Source organism: Cimex lectularius, unplaced genomic scaffold, assembly GCF_000648675.2.
Source record: "Cimex lectularius strain Harlan isolate CLEC.00 unplaced genomic scaffold, Clec_2.1 scaffold121, whole genome shotgun sequence".
Classification (NCBI taxonomy): Eukaryota; Metazoa; Arthropoda; class Insecta; order Hemiptera; family Cimicidae; genus Cimex; species Cimex lectularius.
The window spans coordinates 980,204-999,947 of NW_019392904.1; positions in this window are offsets into that span (position 1 = coordinate 980,204).

Genomic DNA, 19,744 nt, shown 5'->3' on the forward strand with positions numbered 1-19,744 from the left:
AATCTGTCAAGTAGATCAATTTGATTCCAAAAAGGTAATTGATCTGTTTGACAACTACAGTCCACCTCGGTAAATCCTACGGGTCGTGATATCATTGGATGCTTGGTATTGGTATGGAAGCATGATTTGCTGTTGTAGGATGAACCGAAAATGTGAAACTACTTACTATAAACACAAGTCAGTTTTTTGAGAATTTTGATTCGGTATTTTTATCCCTGAATGAGAGGACTGGCTTTCCACTATTCGAATCCCATCGAGAAAAGTCGGTCAAGGATGATGACGAGATGAGCCGATATGCTACAGACAATACTCTCTGTTTAGTTAAAAATGATTTTGTCAAAAATTATATTTACCTTCTCAGATAGCCGTTTTTTCGTTATAAAAGAATTTACATTCCAATCCTGCAAAAATGGATCATATATAACGTAAATTTTTCGGAGAATTAGAACATCGTTAATGAAACTTTAACGATGATTATTTACAACTATCTTTCAATTAATTAAGGTTTTTAGTTGAGATAAGAAAGTCAGGGTCACGAACGGGATTCGAACCCACGACCTTCGGCTAGATACGCCGCTACATTTGAGCTATCGTGACTTCGATCCACTTGGACACTAACTTCCCATCTCAACCCCATCTTTCTGAATTTTCCCTCCATTTCCAATATAATGTGATCTATTTTAATCTAGAACACATTTTGATGATATCAAAATATTCGAATTCCAAAAGTTTCAATTGGTTATTTTCAATAAAAAGGACTATGTGGTTGTTTGTAATAGTCCCTGTATGTACTGTAATACATTTTACTTTCAAATTTGAGTTTATTTTTTCCTCTTAGAAAAAAATCTGCTCGTATTTGAATGTATTTAGTCAATAAAAGTGATGGTAAAAAATTGAAAAGTACCAGGGGGGGTTGAGAACCTTTCTTCCTATTTCATATTTTACATGCCCGAGCTAATTTCGCACAGTGAATTTCAGCAGTCTTTCGTAGGCCGCAAGGCTCTCATGCAAATCAAAACTAGCAGTTAAAATAACACGGACGAACGGAATGTAAAAAAAAGGCAAATCTATGTTTTTCTTTACACATACATAATGCATGCGAAGCAGGGAGTGATTTATCGATTCGGCCGATATATATAAAACGGTAGCAAGAAACAATTATACACGACATCCACCCTCCCGCGACCGGACGTCCCGAGGATCATTTACGACGGTATTTAAATTTAGACGATTTCTATGTAAATGCAACAAGGACCGAGCTGACGGATAATTCCGAAGATGCTGGTGTTTGTTTTCACAGATTTATATTCAATGTAATGCTTACTCGCAGAGTACAAACGGCTTCCTATGAGGTAAATTAATTTCTGATGGAAACAGTTCATCGTATTGCAGACCGTGATAAGTTTCGAAAATGAAAGAAGAAGTCTGATTCAAATGAATAGGAAATTACCTAAAAAGACAATTTTCACAATGAGAAAGTAAACATATTAATATTTTGTTCTGATGCACTAATCACTACTGAGAATTATTTTAAATACAAACAATTATTTAAAAATATTTATGACTAATTATTCAGTAATCGTGAGATGCGATCTGGTGTGATGTAGGTATGAGAAAACATTTTCTTTATCGTGCCAACGTTTCGATCTTTATTGAGATCACCTTCAGGGCCTGGGATTTACAAACATTGGATTAATATGATTTTAATCGATCGAGAGGTCTCTTATCCATATTCTTTTCAGTTGCTCATGTGTTAATTGTGGATAATTAAGTAATTGTATTTGTGTATTGGTGATCTTGAAATTTACTGAGAAAACGTCTGTAATACATACTGATGAAAATTGAATTCCATAAAAGAATAGTTAATATGCTAGCTGTGGGAGTTTTATTTACCATATTGTGTACAGGGCCTGAGTCATATGCAAGATTTAAGTTAGTATGTTGAAAATTGTTAAAAATAGGATGGATAAGTGCATTCATTTGGCTTAGAAAATGTTCGAGTCCAGGCGGCATAGTAATTGATGTGCTGTAGGTTGCTTCCTCTGCCCTTTAATTCTAATTAGTTCTTTATGAAATTTCACCCATGTTGGAGGAAGAAATGCTTCGTTCTTCTTATAAGAGAGCGACGGAAACTTGGTGTCGTCCAGTTGGGGTGGTTTCGGTGGATTTAAGATTAATTGAGAATTTCCAATTATAGCTTCGTACACTTTATCTCGCGTGAGGAATACGGTATTGTTTTATATTTCATAGATTCTTTTGTAATTTATACTGTGTATTGTAAGGCGGACTAACCGCAAGGTCGTAACGTTTGGCTTGTTGATGGACTTAAAACTCTTACCACTTTTAGTCCCATAAACGGTAAGTGGTCTACAAAACCAAATATTGATTCCTTTATCTCATAATAGTCCTTTACAACACATCATGAGATGAACTCTAGAGCTGCCAGACTTAGTAAACTCGTGGACTAGTAAACTGGCATCCACATCTACATTGCAACGGTTATGGAAATATTCACTGGAGTGATAGGACTCTACTTGACGCATCGCCAAAAATAAAATCATTGGTGTAAGTAATAACGACGGACTCTAAAGATCGTGCATTGAGAAGGAAGAAACTGCCACCTATATAATCTTCGAAAGTGGACATCACATAAGGATCCAAAATTACCGGGAAAAGGAAAAAGCTATAACAGGCACCTATTTGGAAAAGCTTAATTTATTTCCTACCCCTCATCTTATTATGAAGTTCCACAAATCAGAATGGATGTCATAAAACAATTAGTTCTTGTAGACTCTACAGTACACAGAAGAATGACATATCTACACGGAAAACAAATACTTTGAGCTCTGAAGATGATCTCAATAAAGATCGAAACGTTGGGTTGATAAAGAAAATGTTTTTCTAAAACATACGTCACACCAGACCGCACTTCACGATCTCCAAATAATCATTGGCTAACGGTCACTAAACACCACACATTTTACAATACGTTAAATACTTGCAATTACCTTGTAATTAGTACAAATAGGTAGACATTATTGACCAAATTTTTATATCTGATGTTTAATACAAGTATGACTTAATTAACAGTAAGAATAAACGGACCTGAAATGTCCTAATTTGATAATTCAAATAAAAAGTAGAGAGAAAATTGTAAGATCAGCACATCAGCCGGGATAGTTTAGAGGAATTTAGTTATAGAGAATAGAAAATAACACAATAGTGATTAAATTTCACCGAACTATTCAAATATAAAAATGTTGCTTTCAAAAGATTGTAGCATATGGATGATAGCAGTCATTTTCAAAAAAATCGATAGCACAAATTTATATCTGGGTGAAATTTATCCTGATGCCAAATTTGAAACCTGAAGGGCAGGCACGATTAGTTTTAATTTCACTGACCCCATTAATCCAAACAAAGTTAAAAATCAACTGATAAGTTATTAAATTGTAATATAAACTTATGTACGTGAAACATTTGTACTGTATGTCTTTTATAAGATATTTTTTAAAGGAACGTACAAACATTCCATTAAATCCATTTATTAAAGATATCGTCAATAAATGGATTTGATAGAATGATTAGGAGTTTATCAAAACTTCTTAAAAACAATTTAAAATAAATCAACAACCAGGAAGGAAGAAGAGGAAAATAAATATTTACAGTGAATAATCCGTTGCAGGCAAGGTACAAAAATAGAATAAATTTTCTAGAAGAATCAGCAAACAGGTTAACTAGGCAACTTCATTTCAGAAAAGACGAAGCATATTTAACACCAAACCTGATGACTTACGTTATTACTAAAATCCGAAAGTTGACAATGAGCAGGCTGTTAAGGAACAATATAGACTGATGGACAAATTTAAGGTAACTCAATTTATTTAGCTTAAAATTAAATCCATTATCTTAAATTGATATTATTAAATTAAATCATTCTACAACAGGAAGGGTTCTTCGGCGCTTCAAAAAAAAAAAAAAAAAAAAAACTCGGCTTCACACAAGAAGGGAAGGACAGGGTCGACCTAGGACTACAGACGAGAGAGAGACGATAGGTGCATCCGTCATCAGGGTTTAGGAAACAGCAGTATTACGGGAAATGTGATAAAATATCAGAGAAGGCAGGTTCAAAATGTTTCGATTGCCTTCCAGGGCCGTTAGAAGAACGTTCAATGAAAAACCTTCAGGCCTGGAACCCGGCTCGTACACTCTTTCTACCATAGCTCAGAAATTGGCCAGGCTTCAAGTCGGACGGGAACATGTCATTAATATCCCATGAATTGGACATTGTAAGATGGGGGACGAGTTCTCTTTACAGAGGAGGTGATTGATACCTGAAATCTTCAGATAGTCGTAATTTCATATGGAGACGCTCAGGGATAAGGTACGCCCCTGTGTATTTCCTCAGGTGGCATTCCACGGTGGGACATTGATGTTCTGGGGTGGCATTACCTTAGTCGCCCCCACCGAATTCGTTGTTGTGCGAGGAAATGTTCTAATTGCACAGACGTTCTCACAAGACATAATCGACGAATACCATTTGCTCCCTCATATCGTTGAGAGATTCTTGATAATGCAGGCTAATGCTCGGCCTCACAGAGCACGTACGATGGATGACTACCTGAATGAGGCTGGAATTGAGTGCTTAGTGTGCCTAACTCGAAGTCCAGATTGGATCGAATCAAACACTTTGGGGACCAACTTAAACAACAAGTAGGACTGCGAAACACAGGTCCTAACACCCTAGAAGTATCCGAAACGGCTGTTCTTGATGAATGGGAAATAATTTTTTAGGATTTTATCTGAAATCTTTTCTAAGGACTACAAAGGTAATTAAATGGACTTGATTCGTGGCAGAGGTGAAAATACTCGATATTAAAAGAGTTTAATACTAATAAGTTTTTAAAAATTTTTATGTTGTTTACATTTTTTTAGAATTAGGTAATATATATATAAAGAGGAAGGTTTATGGGCCGACAAACAGCTGAGGTCATCGCCGGCCCTCCGCGTGTATTCCTTCTCTTTCCTGTCTTTCTCGCGTATTTTGTATTGAACTGCAGCCATTTGAGCATCTCGATCTGGTTACTGACTCTCTGCTTTTACTTGTATATTACGTAGTTATTTTAAAAAGCTACCCTCTTGTTAGTACCTCAGGTTGTCAATTTAAGAATAGATACACAACATACAATACATAACATATATATCGCCACAAACATAGAAGTCTGGTCACATTCACTCCCCCAGAGTACTCGATATTCCTCGGGGCGGGGTTGAACCCACTCCATTCGCGCTAATAACTTACTTTTACTCTCCAGACGTCACACACTCACCCCAGAGTACTCGATATTCCTCGGGGCGGGGTAAATAACCCCTTCCTTTCATGCTTAAATTACATTCATTCCAACAGAGTAAAATATAAACAACATACAATACTAACATAAAAGTCTGGTCACATTCACTCCCCCAGAGTACTCGATATTCCTCGGGGCGGGGTCGAACCCACTCCATTCGCGCTAATAACTTACTTTTGCTCCCCAGACATCACACACTCACCCCAGAGTACTCGATATTCCTCGGGGCGGGGTAAATAACCCCTTCCTTTCACGCTAATAAATTACGTTCATCCTAATGTAATAACATAAACACCACACAAACACGACACAAACACTTCAGACACAACACAAGCACAGCACAAACACACATAAACTATATACATTTGAAGATCCCTATCATCCTCAGGTACCGGTACAGCGATTTGTGCTCGCTGCCGTTCCCCAAGAATACGCACAGGTTAGGTAGTAAATTAGGTAATCAAATTTTTCTTCTTAAATGTCCTATTTTTACAACCAAACCTATTTTTAGCATGCAATATATGAATAACCTAAATGCATTAAAATTTAAGGGTGGTGCGTTTATTTTATCCATCCATTTTTTTTTTGACTGGTTGATTCGTGAACTGCGATCAAGAATGGGCTAGTTTAGAAAAATACCTTTTTAATTTTTTGTGCCGACGTTTCTACCTTTATGTCATCTTCAGTGCGCTGAAAACATCCGCAAAAAATGAAAAAGGTGTTTCTCTAAACTCATTCTTGACCGCTCCTGACGATTCTAACAAATTGGTGTATTTTAATATTAACCTTACTAGATTCAAATAATATTAATGGTGATTGTTTCCATATTATTAAAATTGTATCGTTTTATGAACATAATTATTGCAAAATTCCGAAGCAAGGTAGAAAGGACGAAAAATGAAGCATAGGATTTATTAAATGGTAGGCAAATAGAATCATTTAAACAGCATAACTTTACAAAATATAATATAAAGTACTTAATATCGATAGATATTAGAAGTAGAAACTAACACAACTTATAAACAAAATTAAGATGTAATGATAAAAAATGTATAGTTAAGAAAATACAAAATTGATCGATGACGCGTATTAAAACTACATATTTGATCTCAAAATAGCCAAAACAGGAAAACCCGATCTTTATTTTAAATAACTTCCAAATGTGCCAACTTTATGCAAGTCAATTTTGCATACTGTCCATTTGTTCAAATAGTGTAAAACATGCAGGAATTTGTGTCCTGACTAAACATAAACACATCAGGTTTTGTTTAGTTAAAAGATGCGAAGAGATTATTTCAGGTCCTTTGAAAAAATGTTTAGATGTTGGACACTAATAAACGTTGGTGGGTTATGGAACTACATAGTGAAAAACAACATAAAAGTTTAAAAGCCTAAAAAATGTGATTTCACTGGATTGTTTTACATGGGACATTTAAATCAAATCGAAGGTCGACATGGTGTTGGTTTAAAAGGGGGAAATCAAGGGTGTTTATCTTATCCGGGGTTGTCCGCATGTCTGGGAAGGCCGGGGCTAATAGCGGTCTATACTTGGCCTTCTGGCTGTTTATCAGTGCCGGGGGAGGCTTCGCCCCCGTTAGCATCTGGCGGCTAGGAGTCGGCCGTTCCTGAATCGACGCAGGTAACATGGCTCGAAGAAAGGGGTTGGTCCGTCCAGTTGCGTGTTAGCTCTTGCTGACCTCTGGCCTACCCTGCGCTTGCCCACGCCGGTGGTCTCCTGGCAACGGGCACCCCTGTATGTCTAATATAGTGGGTTCGATGCTACACACAGAATCTTCTGTTTAAAGAATCACAAGTGTCATTAAAGTTCAGACTATCTGTCAAAGAAGTGCAAGATTAGATTGACCTCGGAAAGCATACATCAGATACAATATTGATAGCAATGTTATGCTAAAAATAACACCTTTTTCCGTTAACCTGCATTAGTGAAAATATAATGTGTTTTGTTTAAGTCGCAAAGTTTTATATATGAATGAATTTTATATATGATGAAAAATACATATACTTTTGAAAGAAAATCACACTGGAATTGTTCGAATTTTCTAGGAACGGGATCGCCTTTTCTGTACAGACCGCGGGTCGAGGTTAATCCAAAGAATTATATGAATCATGCTAATGCCACGTAATGCGAAAGCATTTTCCCGGCCGGATAAGTCCCACTAATAAGAAACGCACGATGTCTTAAACACTGTCAAGCCTGGCTTTCTCTCCGGCGACATTCTGTTTATTTTAATTCCAGAAGAAAGATTATCAAGTTTTCCAAAACCTCCAACTCCTCAATAATTACTCTTACGACTCATGACGTAAAAAATAATGTATAACCTAAAAAAACGGGATATTTTCTACGTTCACAGTGCCTACATGATAATGTGGAGAAATTAGGCGGACGTTGGTTGCCAATTTTAACGGAAAATATTCCCCGACCGAAATTTCGAAGCTGGTACCACTTTCACAGCTTTGAATGAACAATATCTGTGATATAGTGATTCTTGTGAAAATTCTTTCAGTATCGCAGGAGAACTAAAACTAGTGTAATAACAAAAAAAGTCGTTTAGAATGACATGAAAAAAGTATCAAATATCAATATCTAGATTTGCCTTATATCGGTTTTTCAATTCATCTGTATGTATGTGATTAATATAGGCAGAAATATTATTACATTAAAATAAAAAAGTACAAATACATTTACTCATTTATCATTTAGATTAAACAACAAATAAATGTATTTAAATTTTTTTTTGTAATTGTTTGCTTTTTCTTACGTTCAGTTTTTTCCCAAATAGTATGTTTTGCTTGTTTTGAATTACTTTCGTTATTTATATATTTGAATCCTCATAGAGTTTTCACAGCTGTTTCCATTGCTGTAATCAAATTTACCGTAGTAATAATATTTTATGGGATGCGAGGAAGTTTATGAAACTAAGTTGTGAAAGGTTTAAGTAAGCTGTAACGTGAAGTAACTCGAATACTATTAAGAATCAGTTTTTGAGCAATGTAGGCTTTTTAGTCTTATTTGACATGTTGGATAACCTTGTCAAGTATTGACTCCTGTCTACGCGACACCCTGTATATCCTTGAGTATTTTTGTGATAAAGAAACATTTTTATATTACTTATTACTTCCCCACCCCCTCAAAACCAAACATATATAAACATGAAACAGCAAAATCTCACTGGCACTCTCAACACGACACACAAGGATGGCACAATTACACAGAAGACAAACACTTTGTGTGAGTAGAAATACTTTGATTGAATATCAAAAATATATTTTGCATTGTATAAATTCACTTATCCACATCCTAAATGTATTTGTTAAACATTGTTTGTAAATCCCAGGCCCTGAAGATGATCTCAATAAAAGATCGAAACGTTGGCACGATAAAGAAAATGTTTTTCGGAAACCTACATCACTCCCGACCGCATCTCACGATATCTGAATAACTATTTTTATTTACTTTTAATATATTCCATTGTGATGGAAACTTAAGTTTAAACATTTGTTTTGGGTAGTTATTATTAATATTTTTTTCCTAAGATTACTAATTTAATTTCACCAAATTAGTCAGAGATCGTGAGATGCGGTCTGGTGTGATGTAGGTTTCAGAAAAACATTATCTTTATCGTGCCAACGTTTCGATCTTTATTGAGATCATCTTTAGGGCCTGGGATTTACAAACATTGTTTAAACTTAACAAATATATGTAGCATGTGGAAAAAAGTGAATTTACACAATGCAAAAAAAAAAAAATATTTTTTTATATTCAATCAAAGTATTTCTATTCACTCAAAGTGTTTGTTTTCTGCGTAAGCGTGGCATTCTTACGTGTCGTGTTGAGAGTGCCAGTAAGATATTGGTGTTTTATGTTTATATATGTTGGATTTTGAAGGGGTGGGGAAGGAAGTCGGTATAGAAAAAAAATTTTGTTTAAGACGCAAGAATGGCACAATTACACAGAATACAAACACTTTGAGTGAGTAGAAATATTTTGATTGAATATAAAAAAATAAAAATATTTTGCATTGTATAAATCACTTTTTCCCACATTCTACATGTATTTGTTAAATGTAAACAATGTTTGTAAATCCCAGGCCCTGAAGATGATCTCAATAAAGATCGAAACGTTGGCACGATAAAGAAAATGTTTTTCTGAAACCTACATTATGCCAGACCGCATCTCACGATTTCTGAATAATCATCGACAAACGGTCACTAATCACCACAAATTTCTCCAAATTCTTGATCTCAGACTTTAATTGTTTTATTACAAAGTGTTGGTTCTTTCATTGTGAAGGACAGACCATTGGATTGCTGTTTTAAAAGTTAAGTAATTTATTTTTGGTCGTCAAATCAGCGGACTCGTTTATAGAAATGTATTACTGTACATGTATTGCTTACAAAAACATACTCGTTAAAATAAAATAGACGTTGACATAGAAATAAAATACATTTAGTTCCAATAAATATATGTTTGTGGCGGGAGTGCCAAAAAAAAATATATATATTTACACATAATTTTAGACTGTTTTAAGAATTAATTAATTACGTTTTAGGAAATATTATTCTATTGACAGAGATGCTGTAAAAAAGTTGTAAAAAATAAACAAGTCCTCACAGATGTTTTGAGCGTAAAAGTCAAATGTTTAATGTTGGTAACAAATTTTATGTCTTTAATAACTACACCCCTTTCCGAAAGTTGTATGATTCTTAAATTTATACCGATTTTGTTTTGATTTTTTTCATGTCAATCTAAATGGCAATTGATTAATTAAAAAATAGTACCGCCAGTGAAAATTTATGTATGTTTGTACCTTCACTATATATAATTACTAGTCATATAAGCAATAACAAGTCTAAAAAATGTGATTTCGCCGGATTGTTTTATACGACTTTTTTATGATTTTACACAACCTGTTAGCCTACATAATATTATAAAAGATGATGACGTACAAACACAAACTATTAATTGATAAATAATAATGATTTATTATTTATTGAATGCAAAATTAGATCAAGCTCGCTAATTTTTAATTTTACTCGAGCTGTGGGGTGACGAACTCTCAATTTGGGCAGCCGCCATCATTTTGGTATGCTTTTTCTCAGGATACTTTTGAAGTCAGTGCAAAACTGAATGATATTACTGTTGTAATATTTTTTAATTTAGTTTTGTCGTTTTCGGTATTCGTTCTATACGTGTTAATGAAGTGAAAAGCTCCTGGCCAAAACAGCGATAGCCAAAACTACCAAACTACATATTAATTGCACCCACAAACCTTCTGAGCAAATCTCACAATATCACTGTTATTGTTTTATTTTGAAAGATTAGATTCTAAAACATGTTCTGGCTTCAGGCCCAATTGATGCAGGTGTAGGTCACGTTAAGGCGGGGGTCACGATCTCGCCATCATCTTTGGTTTGTCTTTCAATAGAAATGACGTGCAACGGCCTGGCTCCTCTATTGAAAGTCGTATCAACAGAATAAGAGGCGCGATTTCAAAGCCGCAGATTTACAACAGATACAGTTACAACTATTAAACTAATGGAGCGAACGAGAAAATGGACGGGGATCGTGTACGGCACGTCTCGCTCAGGACAAGGAGCCGCCGATTGCCAACAGTGCCCGTGAAACGTCCACAAACGAGTTGGATCCTTTTCAGGTTAATATCCGCGGACCGGACGGAAGGAGAAATCGCTTTGTAATTGGGCTTGCAATCTTTAGAAGAGGCCATTAATTAGAAGTGTGGACTGTGGGAAGAGATGACCGAAAGAATCCGCGTCCTTATTAGCCGACGGGGCCTTAATTACGAAAAAGTGGGTTTATTTGACGGTTAAAATACGAATAAAGGTGATCGCGGCTTCCGTTTCCTCGCTTCAAATATTACGCGTGCAAAAATAATTTTCCTCTTACTTTCGCTGTTTTCCGGATAGCATTTGAGCAAAAACAAATAAGGAAAATAAATAAGACTTTCACGAAGAACTAAAGACAATTTATTAGGTAACTAGAAATTTGCAAAAATGTGAAGATCTTCCTACTACATATAATTGGCACAGGCATAGAAATATACAGAACAATTTCAGTTTGCGTGTATCATCAACCTTCTAAGAAATACCAATAAAATATACTGACAAGCAAAACATTCACACAATGGATTTTTTTTCACTATCTCAATAAAAGAAAATTCTGTCCTTAATTTGTCTCATTGTTTTACCAATAAATATTTCCTTATGCTATGTTTAAATGGGGAATATCAATTGGAGGTGAATACAAGTAATCCTTAATCCAAAACATGTATTTTTCATTGTTTACTTATTACGGAATTTAAAATGTTTATTCGGTCTCATTTGAATTTTGAAGCAATAAACTGTTTAGTTTTCATCTTTGTTTGTTTAATTTTTACTTTTTAAACATAAAAATGCCGTTTAGTGCTGAGGAAGTTGCTCGCGGTGATTGATGATGGACGTTCTATCAGTTATGCGGTTATTGCCATCGGAGTTCCAAACGAAACACTGCGAGACGCCTTTAGACTTTTCGAGAAACTCGGTCCTAGCATAGAAGGCCCGGTTCTGGACGCCCTAGGGTAACAGAACCACATGATGACCGTTTTTTGACCTTGAGAATTTTGCGAAACCGGCACCGTACTGTTTTTCAAGCGATTCATCAACTCCAGGAAGTTCGAGGTGTCCAAATTTCTGAATACACTGCTCAAAGAAGATCAAATTAGTATGCACTGATGGCTTTTCACCCTGTAGGAAGACCAGAATTGACCAGGACACGCAGAGTTGCATGGCTCGCATTTGCTCGAGAACAGAGGCATTGGTCTTTGGACGATTGGTCTGCTGTACTTTTGGTAGATGAGTGTAGATTTACTCTACGATGGGCGTGAAAGAGTGTTACAAGGCGAAACCAAACGTAAGAAGCCTGTAATTTTTCCCAGAGCTGACCTTTTCAACGTAGCTCAATGATGGTGTGGGCGGGTATTTCAATGGAGAGTCGCACAGAGTTGGTTGTTGTTCGAGGAGGGTCTTTGACGTCCAATCGCTATGTGGATGAATTTTTGGAACATCATGCGTTGCCTATCCTCGATGAAATCAGTGACAATTCTATTCTAATGCACGATAAGGCCCGTCTACATGTCGCTCGCATAGTACAAACGTACCTTCATCAGCATAACATCAGGGGCTTAACCTGGCCAGCCCGTTCTCCAGACTTGAACCCCATCGAGCATTTATGGGATAACCTCAAAAGACGAATATGAGAAGCCATCACTTCTTGATACACTCCACGATCTTGAAAGGACTCTTCGTAAAAAGAATGGGTTAACCTCCAGCAAAGAGACATTTCCAGACTGGTAGAAAGTATGCCGAAGCGTCCTCGAGATGTAACTAAAACAAGAGGAGGAAATACGCGATATTGAAATGTTAATTAAAAATCTGAAACGAAATTAAAACAAATTTTATCTGTCCGTCTTTTTTTGTTCATTTTCCTTAGCAATGTACGTTGTTTTTACATTTATTTTAGCAATGACTCAATTATTAAACGTTAAAAAACCTGAAACATCAGTGAATTTTAGGTACACGCATTTTCTAAATACTGGAAAGATGCGGCCTTATGAATGACAAAGTTCATTTAAAGTTATACAATTGTGTTGTGGTGTTGTGGCACATTTTTTATTGTATACAGAAATCATTATTGAGCTTATGAGAACATTCTTAAATACATTATATAAACATACATCTGACAGCATACGTAAACTGAATATATTAGAGAAAAACCTGAATATATAATTTATAAAAGTAATTTTATTACCTATCGATATATATTATAGGTTATTTAACGTTAAATTTTAACAGCTTTTAAAATTCACAAGTTTCATTAAGAGGAAACTATATATACCTGAAGTTTCCCAAACTATATTTTTTCAAAACATGCTACAACAAAATAACAAATTTTTAAGCAATATTATTTTTTCAAATTCATTAATTTTTGTGGTCCGCTTGACCAATTAATAGCTTTCAATTAATTAAGGTTTTAATCTCAACTAAAAAACCTTAATTAATTGAAAAATTATTTTTTTAACTTACATTTCATGGAGTAAGATGTGAGACTGAGTAGTGTTTTTCAATTACTATATATTTTATGGACTATTTTTCCATCTAATTTCCTATTTGTTTGTTTATCTTATTTGTTATTTGAAGAGGAGATAAATGAAGAGAAAAAAAGATAGACAAAAAAGAATTTGAGTGAATGACTGAATTCATTGAGAAGCAAATTATTATAAAACGCCAAAGAGAAAAAAAGAAATTTGAAAAATATATTAGTGGGTTATCATAAGAATTGTTAAAAAATAAAGAGATATGAAGATAAGGAGAGATAGATAGCTAGTGAAAGAGGGAAAGAGGTATAGAAAAAAAGAGGGAGAAAGACAAAATGACGGAGAAAAATGAGAATGAATAAATGAATGAACGATTTATTTATTGATCACGCGTGATTCGTTATCACCTTTACATTTAATATAAATTACATATTTACAATAAAATAAAGTTATCCAGTTTTACACATTATTTTAAACTTTTAACATAGCCAAAAATAAAACCATAATATGTGTACAATGCAATATTTGAAAAAAAAATACAGTTCACAAATAATATTCCAGCACCATTTAAAAACTTGGTCTTATCACCTAATTTAGCATAAGCAATATACGTTTACACATCTAATCGTACATCTTTTAAATTTGTTATTAATTCAAATTTAAAATCTTTAGGACTTGATTTTTTTATTTCTTGGAAGATTAGTGCATAGAATCTAGTACATTTTACAGGGCATAATTTATTCAAAATCATAGTTTTATTGTTTGTAATTTCCAAGTGATGACTTTCACATCTAGTATTAATAGAATGTAAATCGGAAAGAAATTTTAATTTTCTTTGTTAATCCACAGTTCTTTTAGTTGTTACAACTTGCAGTCATACATACTAACTAATCACGTATTAAATCTTTCATCTTGAAGAAGTTAAGTTTTGAAAATCTATTAAGGGTACAATCGTTAAATTTAAGATTTAGTTTATTAGCTATAGGAGTGCTGCCAGGTGCAATCACCACTCTTTTTTATTTAATTTTTTTATACACTCATTGTTACTTGGTACACAGGGTGAGGGTAGTTGCAATGCCCTGTAAAGAAATAAATTAAATAAAAGTATATCTTAAGCACATATTTAAATCTCTTTGCAATTGTGAATAAGCCCTGGTTTCGTCAAAAAATTTTGAATGTTGAAATTTTCCGTTTTTTAATATTTTTATTTCGCTCTTCTATTTACTCAAATCAACTATGTGAATAAATCGTTTTACAGTTTTTTTTTATGTAGATAGCAATAAAAATATAGTATAAGCAAATAAAGTTTATCAATAACCAAAATAATTCTAAAAACCAAATATTTTTCAAGTAAATTAGGTCATAATTTTTTTTCTTAAAACTAATTTGAAATTTCGTATTAGCACCTCTAGAGACCCCTAAATACAAATTTTTGTTTGAATATAAATTTATCTATTTTTCTCTGAATTTTTTTCGATTTTGAAAAAGTCGTTCAAGTATATCTGATTTAAACGGATATAATGTAAAAACGACTAAAAGGATTTTAACGTCATACATACAATTTGAAAGAAGAGAAACGTAGCATTTTAACGACATATGTACCATATATATATATATATAATTTTTCAATAAGAAGATGAACGTGGCAAAACGTTTGGGTCTTTCTTCCTTGACCTTCTAGCTGTTTGTAAACTTCTTAAGCATTACATACTAAATGGGCATTAAATTAAATTAAAAAATTTCAATGGAATTATGATTTTGATTCTCTCTAAAAATTAACGGGGATTTCAACGGTGCTTATAGATTTTAAGAGAAATGTTTAGATTAAAAGATATCACGATTTTCCGACGCCAGGACGTGATATCTTTCAAAATCGATAAAAAGCGAAATTACTCTGAAATGGTTGAGAATCGGACCATGGACAATATGAACTTTTTTGTTCATTTTAGGGTGAAGAATCTACTGGAGAAGTTTGTAGCACGAGTAGCAATTCACCCTGTATATATATAAGATTTTTGTAAGAAAATACATAAAATTCGTAAAAAATAAATTAATAATAAATAAATGTCATAAATTAACCTCGTAGTTTTTATATGTAAAACATACTAAGATCTTCATGCAGTTTTCTAATTTCATCCTTAATATTATTTATTTTTACTTTGTATACATTTTAGTCCTCTGTATATAAATGAAAATATAAACAGAAAAGCGACGGAGCAATAGAGCGACAAAGACGAGTGTGAAGGAGATTGAGAGTGATAGAGCGATAGAAAATGCCTGTTCGTTAGTGAATTAATAGAGAAAAATAAATACTAGAAAAGCTTATGGTAAAAAAGTATTATTAAAAATAAATGTGAGTTAGTAGAAGATGTGGCGAAAAAAATTCAAAAGAATGAGTGGATCGGAAGAAAGAGAGAAGGAGAAAGCGAGAAAGAGATAGATTGAAAAGAAGTGGAGAGAGAGAGAGAGAGAGAGAGAGAGAGAGAGAGAGAGAGAGTGAGAGAGATAGGGGTTTGTAGGGATCAGATAGCGTGATAGGAAATGCTTGTTTGTAAGGTAAATTCTAGAAATTAAATTTAATTAAAAAAAACAGCAGTTAAGCAAAGAAGTATGATAAAAAATAAAGATGTGTTAGTAGATGTGGCAAAATAATGAGAGGAGCGGATGAAAGAGAGAGTAATAAGAGAACATGATGGAGTGTCTGTGAGGTAATTGATTGACAAGAAAAGTTTTTTTTTTTTTTTTTAACGAGGGTTTCAAATGCGGGGCTACTGGATTCGAACCCTGGACCTTTACCTTACAGTGATGAGCGCCGTGTCAACGTCTAAACCTTGTGGCCACCGACGCCCCCAAGAAAAGTTTAATAAAAACAAGAGAAAAAGAAAGAATGTACATATATTTTTATATATATATACACAAAATATAAGTTAGTTAATAGAAAATGTAGTAAAGACAATAAGAAGAAGAGAGTGAGTGAGTGAAATATTATAATTATACAATATTACCATGAAAAGGGATAAATTGTTGTATGTATTAATTGTAGGTAAATGTTAGCTGAGATTTTATTTTACCATTTTAACAGTAATGAAATTTTAATTTTTTTTTATATTGATTTTATATGTTGATTGTGCATGCTTACAAATATACTGGTTTGTTTTTGGTTAAGAAATTTTTACCAGTTTCATTTGTGAATTATAATTTTATTGTACACAATCGCTACGACTGGCATTTATCATTTCAGAACAACCAAATGCAGGCTTTTTGTGATTTTTACAGCGATAATACACGTCGGAGACAGGAATATAAATAAATAATTCAATTACGACGGTTGTTCACGTCTGATCGTGAACATAGCTGACCTATAAATCGGCCAGATGCATGTGCAGATCTACAGACAGTAACCGTGCACTCGGATTCTTTTCAGGCTTAGTTTGTACAAGGTTGATCCGCGACGTCGGTCTTAGTCGTTTTGCCGAAATAAATGTTTAAAACAACATTGATTTTTGGTTGTTTTTTGATTTCCTTCCATGAACCTGTGTGGTCAAGGAGAGGGCCGTTGCACTTGCGTGGGAACAGTAACTATTGTTTCATTCAATATTTATATTGTACATTAGGATGTTAGATCACGGAGCGGTGTAACCTCGTCGAATTTATGTGCCCCCTTCGTTTGCATATACCCAGAGCGCGTAGGACGTCCGATGTAAATTGTATTCAATTGTTTCGGGATAATTCCACGCTGGGACATAATTTAGAATGATTGAGAAATTCAGAGCCTGGATTGGAATATTGAGACTTTTCTGGCGTTTGTTAACAGAGCTTTTTTAAAATAAAAAAAAAAACAAGATTTTTGAAAATAGAAAATTTTATTTTTAAAACAAGTTCATATACGATTTTTATCGTTACAGAAGAAAGTCAGACGGTTTGAAGAAAAAAAAATAATATAATCCCATTCCGCGGATTCTCATCTCAAAGGATTTGTTGTTGAAAAGCGGATAAGATCGTACTTCTTGATTGCTCGAGCGGGGGCGTTCCATGGGAAAATATCAATTAGAGGCTGGCAGCGCAAGGGGAATAAAAATTATATAGCTGCGTCCCGCGCCTTGTCTTTCTACTAAACGCTGCAAAACTTTCTCATAATTAGAAAAATTTATATCTTCGTACCTGACAGGGTATAACGGCCCTGGCAGCTGACTCCACTCTACTGGAAAATTCTGCAACTATTTTCCCAAATTGGTCTGTCAAAATATTTTGGACGGAAATTGTCTTTGTTTTCATGGGTTTAAAAAGAGCTTTTCACAGTACATATTGAAGTATCTCATTTTTTTAGGCGTATTTTTATAAAATATCTTTCATATCTATCAAATATAAATTGTAATACAATGATTTTGGATAATGCCTTACTACTACCTAAGATAGACCTATAGAAGTATAAGTAGAATCATAATTACTTAGATCCAAAATGTTTAAAATAATTGTGTAATAATTCCAACGAATTCATCCAATTTGTCGGAAATGGCCATTAATGATAAATGAGGCAACATCTCGTGGGTAGAATTTCATTTCAGGTTAGCAAGTATGCTATGATTATGACGACTTTAATATATTATTCGTTTTCTTTAGGCGATAAAATCCAAGAAGCTTTAAACGATATCGTTTACCGTGGGCATTGGATAAAATCAGCTGTGATCAATGTTAATCGTCAGTTAAAATATCCAACTTAATAACTCAATAAACTGACCAGTGAGATTAATTATACTTTACAATTAATTAAGGTTTTTTGTTGAGATGAAAAAAAGTTAATGGCACGAGCGGGATTCGAACTCACGATCTTCGACTAGATACGCCGCTGCTCTACCACTTGAGCTATCGTGACCTCGATCCACTCGGACATCAACTCGCCATCTCAACCCCACCTTATGAGTTTTCCCTCCTTTTTGCCATTTTCAAATGTCGTGTAATCAGATTGGATTCTCGACAACAAATGAAATGGCCACGGAGAGCTTTTAGTGAAGTGTACTTCATTTAATTCATTAAATTCAATAATTTCGTGGTCCGCTTGACCAATTAAAACATTACAATTAATTAAGGTTTTTTGTTGAGATGAGAAAAAGTTAATGGCACGAGGCAAGTTGAAAATGGCAAAAAAGAGGGAAAACTCATAAGGTGAGGTTGAAATAGGATGTTGATGTCCGAGTGGATCGAGGTCACGATAGCTCAAGTGGTAGAGCAGCGGCGTATCTAGTCGAAGATCGTGAGTTCGAATCCCGCTCGTGCCATTAACTTTTTTCATCTCAACAAAAAACCTTAATTAATTGTAATGTTTTAATTGGTCAAGCGGACTACGAAATTAGTGAATTTAATTAATTATACTTTCTAGCGTGCTCAAGTACAATTCTGATGTTGGTGCCGTTCATACTCGCTTACTATATGGATCCAAAGAACCAATAACTTTAGAGTGACATATTAGGCAACTGTTAGTGCCGAACACACAGCTTTGACACGAAAGATGAGTCTATGTGACAACTCGCATAGACTATTCCTAATTGTTTGAGGACGATCCATCTTCTACAGTCCATCCAACTATCGGCTCTTGATTCGTGGAACTTTCTCAACCTAAGTTGCCTCTTTCTTTTCATCATGTTTTTAACTCCTCTTTTCAATTTCATTGTAAGATTTTTTTACCACCACCATCTGAAAAGCGAAGTGATCACCGACGGGCGAACCGACTCACGAGAAAACTTCAACAACTGGCAAAAAGTAAGTCTGAAATATCCAAACAATATACTATCTCGTTTTCTGAAACAGACAAATCCTTGTGGTACTGTACCTGTAAGATTGTGCGATATAAGGACCACACTTCCCCCTAAACATAGTCATAACGCTTTGGCCAAATCAAATTTCGACAGAGCTCAATTGTTTTTACAGCAGTTTTCTATCATATTAACTCCACATAATTATATACATGACTAGAACTCCGGCATTACATTGAACACAATTTGAATAGCCCCTTGTAACTCTCTCTTCCTGCTAAAGCATTTACTCCATAAGACAGACGACTCACAAAGTAACCAACTCCTCGGAAAACTACAGGATATGATTTAATTACAACCAAAATTTGCCCTACAAAAGTTTTCTTTACTTTAAAGAGCAGGACAACTCTGTACTCAGTGCCATATTGTCCATTGCGATGGAAGTCCTCAATAATTAAAACGATTCATAATCCAACAAAACTTTCTGATTCTAGATAAACTACTTCTCCAACGATTATTGCCTATAAGTGAA